This window comes from Pelophylax lessonae (genome assembly GCF_965119305.1).
Source record: "Pelophylax lessonae genome assembly, chromosome: 8".
In the NCBI taxonomy this organism is placed as follows: domain Eukaryota; kingdom Metazoa; phylum Chordata; class Amphibia; order Anura; family Ranidae; genus Pelophylax; species Pelophylax lessonae.
In genome coordinates this window covers 292,078,728-292,091,287 of record NC_138775.1, presented here as the reverse complement: position 1 = coordinate 292,091,287, position 12,560 = coordinate 292,078,728, and the positions used below count along the sequence as shown (strand labels likewise).

The 12,560-nt window shown below is 43.1% G+C and overlaps 1 long non-coding RNA gene across 1 annotated transcript in view; it reads right to left on the bottom strand.

The window, feature by feature from the left end:
• Nucleotides 1-12,560, bottom strand: part of LOC309561228 — an 864,211-nt gene that overhangs the window by 431,778 nt on the left and 419,873 nt on the right. Inside the window, exon 2 of the long non-coding RNA XR_014225552.1 lies at nt 6,258-6,418. This is a non-coding gene — a long non-coding RNA (uncharacterized lncRNA). The remainder of the gene's footprint in view (nt 1-6,257; nt 6,419-12,560) is intronic.

The window sequence follows — 12,560 nt, the reverse complement described above, 5'->3', positions numbered from 1 at the left end:
GATGAAGACTGGCACACAGGATAAGATGAAGACCGGCACACAGGAGAAGATGAAGACTGGCACACAGGAGAAGATGAAGACTGGCACACAGGATAAGATGAAGACCGGCACACAGGAGAAGATGAAGACTGGCACACAGGAGAAGATGAAGACCGGCACACAGGAGAAGATGAAGACCGGCACACAGGAGAAGATGAAGACCAGCACACAGGAGAAGATGAAGACCGGCACACAGGAGAAGATGAAGACCGGCACACAGGAGAAGATGAAGACCGGCACACAGGAGAAGATGAAGACCAGCACACAGGAGAAGATGAAGAAAAGGTGATTATTAACCGCTTTAGTTCCGCTTTAACCACTTGCTGACCGCTTTATAGCCGAAAGACGGCTACAGTGCGGTTGTCCAGTTCCGGGAAGGCATCTATTGATGTCCTCCAAGAGCCTGGGTGCACAACAGGCACGTTTGTGATCGCTGTGTCCTTCAGACACAGCTGAGCACAGGTCAAGGTAAAGGGCCAATCACAGCTGATCCTTTATAAACAAATGCCGGTTTTCAGTATTTCCTTTCCTCAGCGCTGTCACTGTGTGAGGAAAGGAAAGCTGATAACTGGCAATCCTGTGACAGCACACATTTACACTGATAATCAGGACACTGATCATCAGTGCCCTAATTATCTGTGCAGCTTATAAGTGTCTCTCAGTGCAGCATATCAGTGCCCAGCAGTGCAGCTTATTAGTGCCTCTCAGTGAAGCATATCATTGCCCATCAGTGCTGTCTTAAATGTGCAGCCTAATCAGTGCAGCTTCATCAGTGTCCATTAGTGCAGCCTATTAGTGCAGCCTCATCAGTGCTTGTCAGTGCAGCCTCATCAGTGCCCGTCACTGCAGCCTCATCAGTGGTCGTCAGTACAGCCTCACCAGTGCCCATCAGTGCAGCCTCATCAGTGCCCATCAGTGCAGTCTCATCAGTGCCCCCTATCAGTGTCAATCAGTGCAGCTTTATCAGTGCACATCAGTGAAGAAAATCAGTGCCCAGCAGTGCAGTTTATTAGTGCCTCTCAGTAAAGCATATCATTGCCCATCAGTGCTGCCTTAAATGTGCAAATGTGCAGCCTCATCACTGCAGCTTAATCAGTGTCCATTAGTGCAGCCTCATCAGTGCTTGTCAGTACAGCCTCACCAATGCCCATCAGTGCAGCCTCATCAGTGATCGTCAATACAGCCTCATCAGTGCCCATCAGTGCAGCCTCATCAGTGCCCCCTATCAGTGTCCATCAGTGCAGCCTTATCAGTGCACATCAGTGAAGAAAAATTATTTATTTGCAAATTGTTATAACATAAACGAAGAAAACGTTTTTTTCCCCCTCAAAACTGTCAGCCTTTTTTCTTTTGTTAATAAGTTCAGCAGGGGGTAGATTTATAGTGAAAGGAGGGGGAATTTTAGGGGGTAAGCATGCTTTTTTTTTGGGGGGGGAGGGGTTTGTATTCCATTCACATGCTGCATTTTATCGCAGCGCTTCGGCTTGAATCGCACTGCAATGTCAGGTATTGTAGCGCACCGCCTGACATTGCAGTGAATGAAGCATGTGTTTTGTACACTTCAAATAAAGCTTGTAAAAAAAAAAAAAAAAAAGCCATTGCCCCCATAGTTCAGCCAGCAACGCAGAGCAGCTGGATCGGTGATCTCTCCGGCTGCTCTGCGATTTATCGGCTTGAATTCGCCCAAAAAGAGATTTTATTCACACTTTGCGATTTGGAATTACGGGCAGAATCGCCCATATTCTGCCCACGATTCCAAACCACAGGAATCGCACAACATGCAACGCGCATTTGGGTACCATTATCCATTAATGCCACTCCAAATCCAATAAAAAACCCAGTGGTGATCAAACATCACCAAAAGAAAGCTCTATCTGTCTTTAAAAAAATATTTTGAATAGAGTAAGGGGGGGGGGGGTTATAACCCTTAATAATATAGCATGTAGGAAGCACTAGTGAATACCAATATTACATAAAAACCAACCTAACTATGTGATCCCTAATTCATGTGCCAAATAAATATAAAAAACATGAATATAAAAGTATAAAAATTCACTCTATAAATATATATGATATGTTAAGTTTGACAATTCATGAATTATAGAATACAGATCGATATGTGCAAAAATATAATCATTTAAAATATGTGTTATTTAAAGTTCTAGAGAGCATATATTTGGAAGCAGTGACTTTAGAACGATGAGTTCCACGATAATATGTGCAAAAGAGCAATCAAAAGAGAATGTCCAAAAACCAAATGAAATCCATAGACAGCATATAATCCAAATCTTCTTTATCACACCGTGTTGTGACACCCAGTGATCAATATATGTGCTAAACACTCACCAGACTGCCAGTGACCACTTAGTTAAAAGTGGTCAATATGCTCTTGGTTCCACTCCTCAGGTGACCAAGGAAATCACCTTTAGTTGATGTAAACCTCTCCTCTCTTATAGCGCTCACATATATCAGAATTGCCCATAAAGAAAAAAGTTCTCATAGTGAAGCAAGTTTATTGGAATTGAAGAAAGAGAAAAGCATTACCAAATGGCTTCTTACATAAATGGTGCCCCATCGGCACTAATACAGCCTACAAGATTATCTTAAACCTTGCTCCACCGTAACCAGGTGCGTTCCAATTACCAGAAGATACGTGGCCAGAAATGACACGTCGGAAGCTTCCCCTCTGTGCGTTTTGTGACAATGACGTCTCATGTAAGAAGCCATTTGGTAATGCTCTTATGTTTCCTCAATTCTAATAAACGTGCCACACTATGAGAACTTTTTGTCTCGCACTAGTGTGAACCTAGGGTAAGATATGGAAGCTCTGGCTGGATATCTGTACATCTCAATGGGCTGAAATGTCTACCTCACAAATATCTGTATAGTTTTTTGGGGGGTAACTCAATGTGATGCAGTGCTGATGTGTAAAACTATTGCAATATTGAAGGGAGGGGGCAAGGCAGAGGCGTAACTAGAACCTTCAGGGCCCGGTGCAAGAAACCATGAAGGGCCCCCCAGACCCCTGGCCGGAGCCCTTCCCTTCAAGCCTGGGGCTCTTCCCACTGATCTTTGGACCCTTTACTCTCGTTGTGGGGCCCTTTATTATGGTCCCGCAGCGAGACCCTTTCACAAGTCCTGCACAGACAGAAGAACACAAGTGAACTGGATGGGAGGAGTGGTGGGGGCAGCATACAGAAGAACCAATCTCCTTCATTTTCCTCCTGCAGCTACAGGAGGAAAAAGGAGGACAGTGATTTCTCTACATGCTGCCCCCACCGTCCCTCCTATCCAGGTGTACAGGGGAGCTGCGTAGGCCCCCTGGAGCATGGGACCCGGTTGCAATTGCACCCCCTGCAACCCCTGTAGTTACGCCCCTGGGGCAAGGTATATGAGTTTGCATGAATATGTGCGCATGTTGTGTCTTTCTGTTAATTGTTAACTCTGGGTTATCCATGTATGTACTGTCTTTTATAGCAGCCTTTTTCAACCTTGAGGTTTCTTCAGGGTTGCCTTGGCAAAATGCCTAAAACGTGCCCACAAATTCTATACAAGCCGGAGCGTGGATGAAGGCTGCATTTTTAGTTACACTAAGTTTCAGGATTTCATTGTGCACCATTACAACCTTCTAGCTGCTGGCGTCCAAATGACCAATGGCCTCATCAGTTGATGAGGAGGATGTCAGTCGCCTGCATAGCATTTTTTTTTACCCTCCCCTGCCCCTCTCCATTAGCGTTGGAGTCACAGTAGCTAAGGGATGGAGAAAAATTGAGGGAAAAGAGAAACATTGGAATACTAGTCAGTACCAGTTTGCAAAAGTTAATTTGCGTTGAAAGAAAAAAATCACCTCTCATGTTGGGTGTCTTGCTTGGACTTGTGGATGTTGCTGCTTTATGTAAAACTATTAGAATAAAAAAAGGGGGTACGATTAAGTGCCCACTTGCATGGTATTGTGGCCACCCTCAGTATATTTCAATATAGAATAGCCTTAGGCTAAGTGGCAGTTTTGTTGCAGGTGCTATTACTGGGTTAATCCCCCCTCTGGTGCTGGGGCAAGTATCAACCAATGAGAGAACATGAAAGGATCTGGAATGCAGGTGCAAGGTGATAAAAGCAAGTGGCAGTCTGGAGTTCCTCCTTTTGCACCTGAAGAGCAAGAAGGAAAGTCCCCCCCCCCCCTCCCTATGTGGCGTGCTCCTTTGTGTGGTTGGGTCACCCTAGTATTCTAGGGGGGATGTGTATTTTTTGTTGGTTAATTTTGAGATTACTGTTTGCTCGAGTTCTGAAAACTGAGCAATTACAATTATGGTTTCATTATGTGAGTTTGGTTTTAAGTATTATTATTTGATCATTTTAAATGTATGCTTTACATACATTGAAACCAATAAAGTGTGCCGCGGCCATTTCTTTGCCAAATACCGCGGATCTGCTTGGTTTTATTTCATTAGTTTAAGATATAGCTTAAATGGGCGAAGGTGTGGCCTACAGTCCCATAGCTTTTACATGTTAAAATGGGGTGCCTCAATACTGTCCATCATTTTTTTAAGGGTGCCTCGACTGTCCGTAACTTTTAAAGGGTGCCTCAAGATTGTCCATCATTTTTAAAATGTGCCTTGCCTTAAAAAAAGGTTGAGAAACACAGTTCTATAGGCTCGGCCTGCTGCTGCAAGACAGGATGTTGTGTCATTGGCTTACAGTCCATTCTGGTATTCTCCATGGCTTGGATGTTGCCCGGAATCCTGGGGCTCTTGGGAGAGAACTGCAAGGTGCAGCATCCCAATATGATGAGTCATGAGTTGTACCAGAACTGATAACTGCCTCTGCCCTGCTGAAAGTAGGACTGTGCAGGAGAGGCAGAGATGGAAAGGGGGCACTGTGATATAAGAGAGGAAAGGGGGCCATGACTGTATGGGACACTGTGATGGGGGGGGGCTGTGATTGCTAGGGGCACTGTAATGTAAAGGGGAACAGTGATATAAAGGGAACTGCACTGTAAAGGGGCACTGTAATAATTACAATGTCCCTTTACAGTGCAGTTCCCTTTATATAACTGCGCTCCGTTACAACACAGCTTCATTTACATCACAGTACCCCTTTAAAGTGCAGTTCCCTTTACATAAATGTAAATGGGCCTGCACTGTAAAGGGGCACTGTGATGTAAAGGAGACTGCACTGTAAAGGGGCACTGTGATGTAAAGGAGACTCCACTCTAAAGGGGCACAGTGATATAAAGGTAACTGCACTGTAAAGGGGCACTGTAATAATTGCAATGCCCCTTTACAGTGCAGTTCCCTTTATTCATATCACTGCGCTCTGTCACAGTGCAGCTTCATTTACATCACAGTACCCCTTTACAATGCAGTCCCCTTTGGGGACTGCACTTTATTGTAAAGGGGCACAGTGATATAAAGGGAACTGCACTGTAAAGGGGCACTGTAATAATTACAATGCCCCTTTACAGTGCAGTTCCCTTTATATAACTGCGCTCCGTTACAGTACAGCTTCATTTACATCACAGTACCCCTTTACAGTGCAGTGCCCTTTACAAGGAGACTGCACTGTAAAGTTGACCTATGATGATGATGTAAAGGGGACTGCACTGTAAAGGGGCACTGTAATGTACAGAGGAACAGAGGACACCGTGGGACTGCTTAAAGGGGAAACTTTGATGTAAAGGGGGACTGTGTACACTGATATAAGAGGAAAACTGTGCTGTAAATGGGGGTTGTGATGTGAAGTATTTTTTAGGAGAAACTGGAAGTATTCCTAACTGGTCAGAGATATTTTACAGCATGCTGGCAAATCTATGTGGCCACTGGCCAACAAATAAGTGATCCCATCAGACACTAGGCTAGTGAGGATTAGATGACATAAGTATGCCATAAGTTTGTTTCTTATATCTACCTAGAGATCTAAGGAAGGAACAGTTATCACAAGCTCTTTGTTGCTGTAATTAGCGGTAGAAAACAAGCCCATTTCCCAGCATTCCACCAGAGCTGCTATCTTGTCCTCTCATTCTGCTTGTCACAGCTCATCCCGCTTTCCTCATATATCTGCCCCCCAGTTCTGACCTTTCCGCCTGCACTGCACCAATCCACGCAGCACCCGTGCTAAATGTATTTTCTGTATCCAACGTCCTTTCCCAGCCTGCCACAGAAAGTCATAAATCTTGTCAGCGAAGATTGCCTGCCTGCCACTTCTAGCAGATCATAGCTCACCTGAATGCAGTTTATCTTTGTTTTTCAGCTTGAATCCCCGAACACGAGGTTAATCACTGTGTATCCGTGTGTGAGGAAGGCCAGGATACATAACCCGCAGCGCATACAATCCATTCTCTCTCTCTCTCTGTCGCTCTATTTTTAATAGCTTGGCTTTTGCTCTGGCAAGAGAAAAAAAAAACAAAAAAGAAATAAAAACTCCTCTGAGCCCCGCAGATTTATTATTTACAATATTTATACAAAGTTGATATAGTATGCAACACTATTCGGAGTACAGAGAACCATTCTCATGGGTCCCTCCCTTCGAGGAGCCTACACTCCATCATCCACGCCCCTCCGCTGTACAAGAGCATCACTCTACCTGTGTATGGGCAATGATGCCTCTGGTTCGGAGCTCTGATTGGGTCTGGGCTTTATTTATGTCATGCTGAGTGTTTGGAGGATGCAGAGGATGGAATTCTGAAGGCATTCTAAGAGCAGGCCTTTGCTGTGTACACTTTTATGATCTTTGCTGCCTGGTCGGATCTTAGCCTGCCTGACCCTGCTACCTGATTGTGATTTGGACGTAAAGTACATGTTTGTATAAAATTATGCCTCTAAATATCTTATTTCATATGTTTTCTGGTCAACCCGCTGTAGCCCTTAGATCGTGGAAGGAGAGCGATATCTATTTACTCAAAGCTGAGGAGTCCTCCTGGTGATCCCTGCTGGTCAGGGGACCTATTTAGTGAACACATACATACATAAGTATACTTTTATATCTGTGATTATGATTTACCAATATTTTTATACATTTTTTATGTGCGATTTTACTAATCAGTTTATGTACGTAGCCTCAGGTGTGATTGATCGATTGGTCTTTTGCTGTTATGGGTCACTGATATATATATATATATATATATATATATATATACAGTACAGACCAAAAGTTTGGACACACCTTCTCATTCAAAGAGTTTTTTTTATTTTCATGATTATGAAAATTGTAGAGTCACATTTCAAAAGGAAGTTACCTGAAATGGTTTTCACTTCACAGGTGTGCCCTGTCAGGTTTAATAAGTGTGATTTCTTGCCTTATAAATGGGGTTGGGACCATCAGTTGTGTTGTGCAGAAGTCAGGTGGATACACAGCTGATAGTCCTACTGAATAGACTGTTAGAATTTGTATTATGGCAAGAAAAAAGCAGCTAAGTACAGGAAAACGAGTGGCCATCATTACTTTAAGAAATGAAGGTCAGTCAGTCCGAAAAATTGGGAAAACTTTGAAAGTGCAGTCACAAAAACCATCAAGCGCTACAAAGAAACTGGCTGACATGCGGACCGCCCCAGGAAAGGAAGACCAAGAGTCACCTCTGCTGCGGAGGATAAGTTCATCCGAGTCACCAGCCTCAGAAATCACAGGTTAACAGCAGCTCAGATTAGAGACCAGGTCAATGACACACGGAGTTCTAGCAGCAGACACATCTCTAGAACAACTGATAAGAGGAGACTGAGTGAATCAGGCCTTCATGGTAGAATATCTGCTAGGAAATCACTGCTAAAGAAAGGCAACAAGCAGAAGAGACTTGTTTGGGCTAAAGAACACAAGGAATGGATATTAGACCAGTGGAAATCTGTGCTTTGGTCTGATGAGTCCAAATTTGAGATCTTTGGTTCCAACCACCGTGTCTTTGTGCGACACAGAAAAGGTGAACGGATGGACTCTACATGCCTGGTTCCCACTGTGAAGCATGGAGAAGGAGGTGTGATGGTGTGGGGTGCTTTGCTGGTAACACTGTTGGGGATTTATTCAAAATTGAAGGCATACTGAACCAGCATGGCTACCACAGCATCTTGCAGCGGCATGCTATTCCATCCGGTTTGCGTTTAGTTGGACCATCATTTATTTTTCAACAGGACAATGACGCCAAACACCTCCAGGCTGTGTAAGGGCTATTTGACCAAGAAGGAGAGTGATGGGGTGCTGCGCCAGATGACCTGGCCTCCACAGTCACCGGACCTGAACCCAATCCAGATGGTTTGGGGTGAGCTGGACCGCAGAGTGAAGACAAAAGGGCCAACAAGTGCTAAGCATCTCTGGGAACTCCTTCAAGACTGTTGGAAGACCATTTCAGGTGACTGACTACCTCTTGAAGTGTGACTCTACAATTTTCATAGTCATGAAAATAAAGAAAACTCTTTGAATGACAAGGTGTGTCCAAACTTTTGGTCTGTACTGTATATATATATATATATAAATTCATTTTTTAATGCATTTTATTCAATGTACCATAAGTCACTATTTGTATGCGACCGATGTTAGAGGGGCAGGGCTGGCCTTTGTGGGAGGTCCTATCTACTCTGCTGGGCTATATAAATTTCTAGCTAGTCATTTGGGATCATGGCTCTGATGAAGAGGGTTCTCCCTTGAAACGCGTCAACACCATCACTAGGATGCCTTCCAGTCCTCCTGCTTTACCAAAAAGCACCTTTGTTCTTGGAGGTCTCCGGATTGCAAAAAGAAACCTTTCTTATGCTAATTTTAGCATACGTTTTTGAGTATAATGTCTTTTGATATTGCACTAGGTTGGTGCGCCCCTTCTCTTGTTTTCTATGTTTTCAGTCTATATGGATACCCGATGTCCTGAGCGGGCAGCAAGATCCTAGAAGCCAACAAAACAGCAGTCCCTTTAACACAGCACTCGAGCGCAGGAGGCTGTATCTGTCTTTTATCTATTTACTTGAAGCAACATCATCTTTTATATTTCACCAAAAAACAGGTATTATATTTGTGCTTTTGTGCACTAAAATTAATATTAGTTAATTTTTTCCTGAAAATCGGAATTTTAAAAATAGCTGCACAAATATCGTGTGACAAAAAAATTGCAACTGCCACCATTTTATTCTCCATGGCCTCTGCTTTTAGAAAATATATATTGCTCCAAAGTAATTTCCTGGCAAAAAAATGCTGATTTTTAAAAGTCGATTATTAGTCCAGTATTCCCCTCCGTTGGAAGCAATCCTCTCCCCCCACGGTTGCGAGTTGGGTGCGTAGAGTGAAGGACATCAGTAAGATGGAAGACCTTGTTCTGTCCTCTCGACACCAACACGAGATACATGCTACATTGTGGCGAAACTGGGATCTATTTGTTGTACCGGAGGAGGAAGCTGCTCTGTTGGGAACGTAGTCTCCTCATAGATAATACATGCACTTCTGTGCTTAGATCGTCCCTTGCCAGGTACCCTCCTCTCCCTCTACCCCACCCCCCCTTTTTTTTTTCTTCCCCCTTCCGCCTCTTTCCTTATCCTTTCGTCCCCTCTCCACCTTTTTCTCTCATCTTTTTCTCTTTCTTCAATAAAAGTAAATGAGGGAAGTAATGAGCCTGTCCTTAACATGCCATTTGTGTGTACAAGCATACTCTCTTTTGTGTTTATAGCGGATTTTGTTGTCTACACTGCTTGTATATAGTTTTGGATGTCTCTTCTTCCCTGCTTCAAAAAAATTTATATTTGAAAAACAAATGCAAATTTTTACATGCGTGTGAAAGAAAAATTGTGGTTAACCGCTTGCCGACCACCGCACGACTATTTACTGCGGCGGTCAGCCCCTCACAGGCAAAGCGACGTAGGGTTACGTCGCTAGCCTGTGAGGCTCTAGGGAGAGAGCGCGCACCGCCGGAGGCACGCTCCCGCGCGGTCAAAGACCCCCCCGTGCGTGTGCCCGGCGGACCCGATGTGTGTTACACCAGAAGAAAGGCAGGCGGCTAATGTAAACGAAGCCGCCTGTCATTCTTCCCTGTGTAGGAATGGAGATCATACGGTTCTACTATGTAGGACCGTTGATCTCTGTTCTCACACTAGTAGCCACAGCCAATCACAGTTAGAGACACGCCCCTAAGACACACTTAACCCTCTCCAATACAGTTAACTCCCAGTGTAATTTTTACAGTAACAGTGCATATGTATAGCACTGATTACTGCAGTAATGTCACTGGTAACCCCAAAAGTGTCAAAAATGTCAGTCAAGGGTCCCATCTGTCCGCCGCAATGTCGCAGTACCGCAAAAAAAAAAATCGCAGATCGCCGCCATTACTCGTTAAAAAAAAAAAACAACAAAAATGACAAAAATCTTTCCCTTTGTTAGTAAACGCGATAACTTTTGCGCAAACCAATCAAAATACGCTTTTTGCGATTTTTTTTTTACCAAACATATGAAGCATAAAATAAATTGGCCAAAAATGTTAAGAAATTTTGATTTTTACATTTTTTTGGGAATTTCATATAAAAAAAATGTTAAAAATATTGTTATTTTTGCAAAATTGACGTTCTTTTTTTGTTTATAACGCATGATCAAAAAATCGCACAGGTGATCAAATACCACCAAAAGAAATCTCTGTTTGTGGGGAAAAAAATGACGTAAAATTCGTTTAGGTACAGCGCCGCACGACCGCGCAATTGTCAGTTAAAGTCGCACAGTGCCGAATCGCAAAAAGTGGCCCAGACGTAAGACAGCAAAATCCTCCGGTGGTAAAGTGGTTAACATGCCATTTGTGTGCACAAGAATACTCTCTTATGTGTTTATAGCTGATTTTGTTGTTTACACTGCTTGTATATCATTTTGGATGTCTCTTCTTCCCTGCTTCAATAAAATTTATATTTGAAAAAAAAAAAAAGAAAAAAGGATTTTTACATGCACGTGAAAGAAAAATTGTGGTTAAAGAGAATCTGTCAGCCTACAAAATGATAGATACAAAAAGATAGGGACACTGCCTAAATAGTGGTCTCTATTTTCATCCAAGTGAGTGTGTCTAAGAGCCGGCTCACACTGGGGCGACTTGTCAGGCGACCTGGTCGCCTGACAAGTCGCCGCGGGTCGCCTGCCATAGATTAGCATAGGACCCGTTCTAATAGGAGCGACACAAGTCGCTCCGACTTAGAAAAAGGGTCCTGAGCTACTTTGGGGCGACCTGGAGCGATCTGCATTGACTTCAATGATATGAAGTCTGTGAATGCCGCTCCGAGGTCGCGGTGCGAGCTGCACACCGCGACTTCACAGGTCGCCCCCGGCAAGTCGGGTCGCGCCTATGTGAACCAGCTCTTATTCTCCTTCCTATTTATTTTTTTTATTATTCTTTTAATAATTTTCAACATAGTACACACATGATCATTTGTCAGATGGTAAAACAAAAAACTAAAAATGGGAAAAGAAACAGAAAAAACAGTCATACATTAATTAGCACAGGTGGTCAGCACAGCCCTGATGAAGAGAAAAAGACAAACTCAGGATAAGAGCCAACTACAAGTCCACATAAAAAATAATATTGCCACAACAGTTTTCATGCATTCCTCTAAATACCAACAGGTAAGCAAAAGGGTTTCCAATATCACCGATAAAAGGTGTGAGGGGTGGAACGGCGTAGTACAATTTCTGAATAAAAGAAAAAAAGTAGTGTGCCTTTATTACCTCTTTTCCTGTACACTGATTTATAGATATAAATAGAAAGGAGAGACTAGGCAAAAGAAAAAAAAAAAACCCCATACATTCTGGTGGAAGATGCTTCGATACAAGGTGACAATACATCTCTAGCTATTAGTACAGCAAGTGAAGAGGAAAATACCCAGACTATTATATAACAATTGCATTGCCCTGAACTGTGATAGTGTGTTGCAACATTAAAAGGGTATTATTTTCTCTAACAGTCTGCAAGAGGCAGTTTAGTACACAAAGCAAAGTTCACCCAAAACCGCTTTTAAATGTAAGCTTACAATTTACGGCAACGCAGACAAATCTAATCCCTCCTTCACCCAATGTCATCTAATGTAAGGGCATCAGTGGCCACTTTTAGAAGATCTACATCGATGATGGGTCTTTAGAGAAGAGAAGCTGCTGGTACTGTACAATGTAATGACATATTGGAAGCCTCTATGGATCACTCATCAGGATGTAAGTGAACCTGTTTGATCCACATGCAATAAATATAATAATTTTAAAAAATACATTAAAGCGTCAGATTAGTTAAAAAAACAACAACAAAACTTAGCATAAGGGACATAATAAGAGTTAGCAAGATGTGTTTCCTTTCTGCTGATTCTTCTTTTAGGAGAAATCTTCCCCCGTCATACCCCTCCCCGGGCGCTGTAGTCTTCCAGTGCGGCAGGGGTTGATACATCTAAAGAGCTGTAAGTGTATAACCCAGCACTCCTAGTGTTCTCAAATCTAATAAATACTCACTCTGGATATAATGTGTCTAAACCAGTGGTCTCTGAATTTTGGCCCTTTACTTGCCTTTATCCGGCCCTTGGGGCACTATTCCTTCCACTGAC